The following is a 7,809-nucleotide window of genomic DNA, read 5'->3' on the forward strand; positions in this document are numbered from 1 at the left end:
TCAGCCTGGGGAAGAGGTCTCTCCGTTAGTCCTGGTAAAGAGTTCCGGTAGAAAACATGGCGGTCACGATCAAGGCATTTTATGTCAATTGAGAGCTGGTTTTCAGCCGCCATTTCTGTTATTTCACAAGATAGGAGTCACAAGAGAGTTGTTCCAGTTTTTCACCTCGCACATAAGCGCGGGGATGACAATTTCCGATGTCCAAGTCCTTTGGCATCAAAGTCTGTTTGACGAGTATGGTGTACGAAAGATGAGTTTCCTCACGGAGAAGAACGAAAGCCCAGAAGCATTTCCAAGTTTTTCACCGAAAGGCATCAAGGTTGGAGAAAAAGTTTCAACATGCTGTTATATTATGGGATACTTTGAAAAAGAACATCTGTACCACAAAAGAATGTGTCAGATGAGAGCTTCTTCATTAAGTGCTGATCATACATTTAAAGTGTCTGCAAATATTGGCTTTTGGTGTGAGGGAAAGTGGATACAGCTGTATGACAGTTTATTCATAGTTATGAACGAAATTGGCATAGTTTTAGCCTGGAAACTTTGCAAGGGAACAGCTTTCGATAAAGTTAAAGATCTGTTGACCAGTTTAAAAGACAGACTTGCCTCTAAAGGTTGTGTTGTTAACCATTTCTATATTGACAACTGTTACAAGTGGAGGCATAAACTGAATTCTGTTTTTGATGAGGTGTCTATAAAGCTTGATCCTTTTCATGCAATACAGAGAGTAGTGACAAAAATACCAAAGAAGGGTGGCAGTGGGCCACTTCAAAAGCTGCGCACACAAATGCTGCATGACTTTAAATTGATTCTGAGGGACCCAACAGACCATGGAATGAAAAGATCAAAGTCAACTCCATCAGTGAGTATTATTGAGAAAAACATTGATAACTTTCTTATACAGTGGAAATCTGTAGAATATGAAGGAACAAAGGTTATCCCCCAGAGTGCTATTAATGAAATTGAAAAATTATTAGTTCATGTCCGAAAGGGTTGTTTGTCAGAATTCCACCTTCTGGAGGTACCAGTCGGAATGAAGGAATTCATAAAGTTCTTAACAAAACTCTGAGGAAGTCAAGAATTGGAATCCAATTTGCATTAGCACTTCTTGGCATTTTCTTTTATATATGGAATGAGAAGAAAATAACAGCAACTGAAGACCAAAGAAGAATAAGGGTGACTCCACCAATTAAATCACATTTTGAACATTTGGAAAGAAATCAAGATGGATCTGGTAATCATCATTTTGGAATAACTGATCAAGATGTGGTCCTACCAAAAACTGGAGACTTTGGCTTATCTTCATATTGTAGTAACCATGGAGAAATGGTTAAATGGTGAAATGGTGGATCATAAATGGTTTTATTGTAGTAACCATGGAGAAATTGTGGAACAATTAAATAACTTTTTAGATGGCATGTCATCAAACATATCCTCAGATGAAGATGAACCCAGTGTTTCTGAAACTATCTCACCACCACCCTTTCCCAATTTGAGCAAACAGCAGCAGCATAAAGTTATAAAGTCAGCAAAGTGTATGGCAGAGCTTTGTGAACAAATTCAGTCACTTGGCCAGTATGCAAGATTTAATCCAAACTATTTGTTCTTTACAAAAAGTAGCTTGACACTCTTCCACTCTGGTTTAGTTAGCAACAAAGAGTCTTCCTCACTTGATAATGTTCTATCAAATTTCAACATGGTCCGTGTTAATGTTCCACCGAATGGTAACTGTTTCTTCCTGGCTATTGCATATGCAATAGTCAATCGCATTATTCCAAATAAAGCAATATCAAATGATTTAGTCAGCCATCTGGAGTCACTTAGACTGATGAACTGCAAAGACACAAATGAAATGAGCCATAAGCTGCGAGAATTAATAGTACATGAGTGGATCTCTCACCCAGAGGATTACCAGCCCTTCCTTGGTGTTGGACAATTGGTAGACCATGAAGCATCTTTATTTCTTAATGATGGTCATTTCGCATCAGAGTTAGGCAATTGCATGGCACTTGCAATGGCAAATTTACTCAATCTTCCAATTGTAGTAATCACACAAATGGAAAATATGTCAGTTGTCCCAGTTACTCCAAGGGAAACTCTTCAGTGCCTACCAATCTTTGTCGCATTTGATCATGCAGGTGTGGGTCACTATGATGCTGTAGCGCACAGTACAAGCCATTCAGTGGTCAATGAAACACAATCATGTTCAGTCAGCAGCATAGCTACCAATCCTGAATCTTGTCGTTGTGGTCAAGGCACAAGAAAAAAAGAATCCAATATCACCTCTTGTGATCACTTCAAAAAAAGGTGCAAGTGTTTTCAAAGTGTGAAAGGTTGTAATGACTACTGCCAGTGTCTTGGGTGTGAAAACCCATATGGAAAAAAGGCAAAAGCAGAATACAATAGTTATCCATCCGAAACAAGTAAAAGAAAACAATGAGCACAGGAAATGACAACAGAGAGTATGTCTGGAAAACACTTTCTGCTTAAAAGACCCTGCTTGGAGAGTGTTAGCAGATGGACAGTTCTTGAAGAGCTAGCCCTTATCCAGATTGTACAGTCCTCATTAACTGCAGCTGGCAGTGATATTGATATTGATGTCATTGCAATGCAATACTCGCAGCTGGTTGATAACTCTAGAATTCATCCCAAGTCTCAAGCTAAAGTTTCTGGAAAGGTAATTTCTTTTATGAATGACGATAGAGTTTATAAGGCCTTGTTAAAGGAGCAAGTGAGGTTGAATTGGTTCTGTTAGTTTGGTGCACAGTAAGATTCATTAAGTATGACATTCCGGAAAACTTATCAATTTCCAGTACATTGAAAAATGCTTATCTGATTGCATGCATGTATATTTCCAAATCTAAGAACTGTAATCAGGAAATTAGACATGTGTGTAGATGTGTAGTTCCAGAAGATATTTTTTAGTTTGGCATTGTACACCACTCAGGAAATTCCACTTCAACTTTATACTTTTCTTCTAAGATTTCCCCCACCCCCTTTCCACACCCACACCTCCCAGGAAATTCCACACTGTCTGTGGATAGAGTATTGCTACATGTATCTACTGGAACAACAAAGACAGGAAAGGAAAGGGGGAGAGGGAGAAAAGGGAGGGGAATGTCTGCTATAACAACCCCAGTTTTTATTCTGCCCATCAATTTTACCCTAATCCTGTTATGTCTTCTACCAAGATCAGCACTAATCAGAATATTCAAATAGTGAAAAGGATAGGTGCAAGAATGCAGCTTGATACTAGTTAATGTGTTACTAATTGTTGGTTTGGGGAATCAGTATTTTGCAGCTGCTAGTGGCTGCAGAAATGAAGAAAAGGGGTTTCTTATAGCAGATGCTCACCCTCTTTGCCAGTCTCCCTCTTTTACCCCTCATTACGCCTACTAAGCAGCCTACAGAATCTGTGTAGCACAGAAAGTCTGCAAGACTGAAACAAACTCAACGTCCAAGCCTATTTGTAATTAAATTTGGATAAGATGTGGCATCTGTAACTGATCTAAAGTCTTCTGGATTTGGAATGCCAAGATTTAAACCAGTTGCATTTCTGATATGCCAATATGAACATGCTCATAAAACATGGGGGGGGGGGGGGGAGGAAGTGCAAACTGTTTATTATAAAATAATTTGCATCTCATCAACCATGCCAATCAGACCGAATCACAGTCATTATCCCATGCTGGTTGTTATAATTGAATGTGTATGGGGTGATTAAATATTACTGCAACTACCCATCAAATCCTGCTTTCAGGTAGTCAATAAGTTCTGTATATAAAAATCACATTTGTTTTGTTTTGCCTGGTTTTGTCCAGGGTTTTAGATAACATGAGGAATAGTTTACGTGCCTCTTTGTGAAGAACAAAACATTAGCAGAGGATACTTACATATTCACTGAAGACTAAGTAAACCTGGTTACAATTTGTTTTGCTATGATATCTTTATTTTTGTTTCTCCCATCTGCTTAACTGTAACAAAGGTTTTTTTACAACATCAATTGAATAACAATTTATTATAAATAAATATTGTATTCAATCATGACATGTCTCTCATGACAATAAGTCTAGTAACATCCTCTATTTGTTAACATTAAAATTATTTTGGAAAATTGCTGTATTTTACTAGATGTAATTTCAAAAACATGTGCAGAAGAATAAGAGTAGGTGAGGATTTCAAAATTCTTTTATTGGCATTATTTTAATAAAAATTATTTCAAGCTTTGGGGGTATAATGTTATTGAATTATCATTAATATTTGAAACGTTGCTTTTATGGATATTATACACTTGTGGCACAAACTATGAAAAAAATAACCTTGTAAACCTTCCGAATACAGCCAAGTTAATATTTTTTTGTTATCATGCAATCAAACCATGTTCTTCTGCTAATAATTTCTGAAATGCTTAATACCAAAGTATAATTTTTTATCTTAAAGCCCATAATAATCAATAGCTTAAAACTGGAGCACAACTTATAGCAAACATTTTAATCATCATGACATACTTGAGGCATACTTAATGCTGGCCAATAAACGATCGCTGTACTATAAATGACTAATGCAATAACTGTAAAAACCCATTCAAGCCCGGGTATTGTGGCCCTGTCGCAAATCAACTGAAACTGAAACTGACTTTTACCTAATCATCATTTGGAGAAACTACACTAATTTTCCCAAGTAGCAGTGCTATTCAACTCTGTTGTCCTTTTCAACATTTGGTAGGTTGACTAGCAGTCTACTCTGGGTAGGGGGTAGGATAGGGGGCTAACATTTGCACTAAAGGGATACAGTCTGACTAGAAGAATTATTCATCTAAAATTGGAGCCCCTTCTTGTTGGAGGTATGCCCTCAGTTCGTTTTCCTGTGGGTGATTTTCGAGCATCTTATCCCTCTGGGAGGAGGGAAGAAGGTCATCCTTCTTCAAAAAATTTGCTTTATAATCTTCAAGGGACAAGTTAAGAGCACCAAGGTGATGTTCAGAATTAGCAAGGGTTAATGGTAGCGCTTTAAAGAAGAACGTAGACTTCTGTACCTTCTTGAAACTACCAAGAGATTCATTGGTCAGTTCTTGAAAACACTGTTCTGTGACTTGAGGGCTGGGTCGCGAACTTGAAGAAAAACTGTTGTAGACGCGTTTTGCACTGCAAAACGGCCCAGCTAAGCATAGTATTTTCTTCTTTATGTCTTCTTTCGAGACGTCCAGACGTATTGCTGAAGCCCCTTGTTTCAACTGCAAACACTGTCATAAAAGAAAACAAAACGGAAAAATTTTGGAGCTCGTAATTAACAAAATTAAATTATGTAAAATTACCTAAAATAGCGTGACCTAGCCCCTTCAATCGAACATTCGAAAATCGAACCAAATCGAACTCAATCCGTGGATTTTGTCCAAGGATTCAAAAGTTACGGTGGAAAATCTTCTCGTCATAACTTGGTCTAGGAATGAAAACTGCAGACTTTGAAACATGATCTTCGCCTTCCTTTACGTTAAAGCTGAAATGCTGGGGAGTCTTTTACTACGTATTCAAGGCTAAGCGACAGTGCATCTGAATGCATTCCTGAATTTCTGCGTGTACTAAAAACATGTGCTACAATCCCGGGTATACAGAATTAATTGGAGCCTCCAAGAACTTGATTTTGAAAACCAATTTTACCAAAGATTAAGAGTTCAGAAATAATGCAACGTCCGATTGAGTTCGATAAATAAAAAAGAAATGAACACTTACTGCTTCAGCAACTCCTCCGAAAGCGAGAAGGGTGTCGTGCAGAGTCAAGGCCATGTTCATGGTGCTTTCGCTGATTGTCGTTGGGGTTGGTCCAGCAAGTTGATTTAAGGCCTTGTCAAGACGATGCCATAGCACGTGAAGATTTAGGGCCAACCTGAGGGCGTTTTTCCCTGTTTTGGCGTTGCACTCAGGATCAAACGCACCGACTGAAGATGGCATATTGGTCTTCCCCTCGCAGTATTTTATGTACAGCTCGCGGGCGGTTGCAGTTAATGTGTATTCGACAGGGTTTTCCTGGTGGGGCTCTCCAAATGCGAAATTAACGGTTCCACGTATCCAATGTTGCAGGCGGGGGTTTTTCCAGCTCCGGATGGAGCCAGGCCTAACATAAACAGATTTCCCTTCTCTTGAAAGGAATCAAACAGCTTTACTGTGGTGTTGCCAATTAATGCACTAGTGCATGGCAATATTCCAGCCAAGAGTAGCTCCGGTGAGGTACCGTGGCTTTTCGAGTATACTTTCAGCCATTCGTGGATGTGGGCCGGAGCAATTTCGTCCCATGGAATGTGGATTTCGGCAAGCTTTCTCTCAAGATCGCTTACTGAATTTACCTCTCCAAGTCCTCCAACAGCAGCCATTGTGCGCGAAATGAAAGACGCTCTCAGGGAAAACTCCAAACAAAATACACGTGGGAATCTCACCTTTTGATTGGTTCGTGTGATGTTTTTGTCACGTTAAGCTGACACAACACCTTCGCGGGTCCTTCGAAAAAAAAATCGTACGCGTGTTGTTTCGAAGTTAACTACCACAAACTATATATCAATAGAGAGGTTATGAACTGCAGATTTCGAAAAAAAATATCCACTATGTATGCAGAGCCTTCTTTAAGAAGTTAGAAGCCAGTAAACAGAAAACGATCGATTGACATTCCGCTGAATTAATCAGGTATCAAACACCATCGCTTCTTCAAAAGTACTGCACAGTATCAATCAGCAAGGATCAGTCTCTAAATGTGTGTCAGGATTTCTCTGGTTTCTCATTGGTTATCTTTTTATAGACACGCAAAGTTTTTGTAGCGGATAATTTGCCGACCCTGTGGCGTTTGCGGCCGTAAAATGAGAAATATCTAAATTAAAGCTAATCCCCGACACGCTTTTATTGTTTGATGTTTAATGAATTTTCAGGCCAAATTTCATTAAAATCTGTCGATTCTACATATGTCACGCCTTTACCTGAGATGTATGTCAACATGACATGCCACCAGCCAAGCAATTCCAATGGTGTGACAGTCACGTTCTCCTAATTATAAAGTTCACCTGGCGATCGCAATGGGAAAATAAGCAGACGAAAAATACGGTTGAGTTTCATTATACGTGTTTTCTTCGAGTTGCACGTTTGAAGGTTGATCAAACCAAACAACACCCAAGACACTGTCGAACTAGCTTTCCCTTTTGCGTTCATTTTTTCGCTGCGCAAGGACTTTTCTCTATTCTTTAGAACTCGTTTCATGATCTCAGTGTAGTCAACTTTAAGTAAAGACAATTGAAGAGCCACGTAGCGAAATCGCATGTAACCAAAAGAAATGCTTATGAGTTCTCGGGATAAGAGCTCCCTGCACGAGGGCATTTCGCACGGAAAGTTCGCCCGGGAGTCAAGGCACTGTGAGGAATATGGCACCTATCCATATTTTATTAACTTTTATATAAAAATTTTATATAAAACCCCTTTTTTTCGAAATATCTCGTGCGCGTTTTAAGATTTTGCTTTCCTTTTTTGGTAATGTTAGATTTTCAGTTTCAGTGGGGAGACAAATTTTCGACAAAAAGTAGCCCTCTGAAGATATAGTGTACCCTACTGATCACTGATCTACTGATCTAGCGATCCATCGATCTACTGATCCATTGATCCATCGATCTACTGATCCACTGATCCATCGATCCATCGATCTGCCGATCCATCGATCTACCGATCCATCGATCTACCGATCCATCTACTGATCCATCGATCTACCGATCCATCGACCTACTGATCCATCGATCTACCGATCTAGCGATCCATCGATCTAGTGATCCATTGATCT

This window comes from Pocillopora verrucosa, chromosome 6, assembly GCF_036669915.1.
Source record: "Pocillopora verrucosa isolate sample1 chromosome 6, ASM3666991v2, whole genome shotgun sequence".
NCBI lineage: Eukaryota > Metazoa > Cnidaria > Anthozoa > Scleractinia > Pocilloporidae > Pocillopora > Pocillopora verrucosa.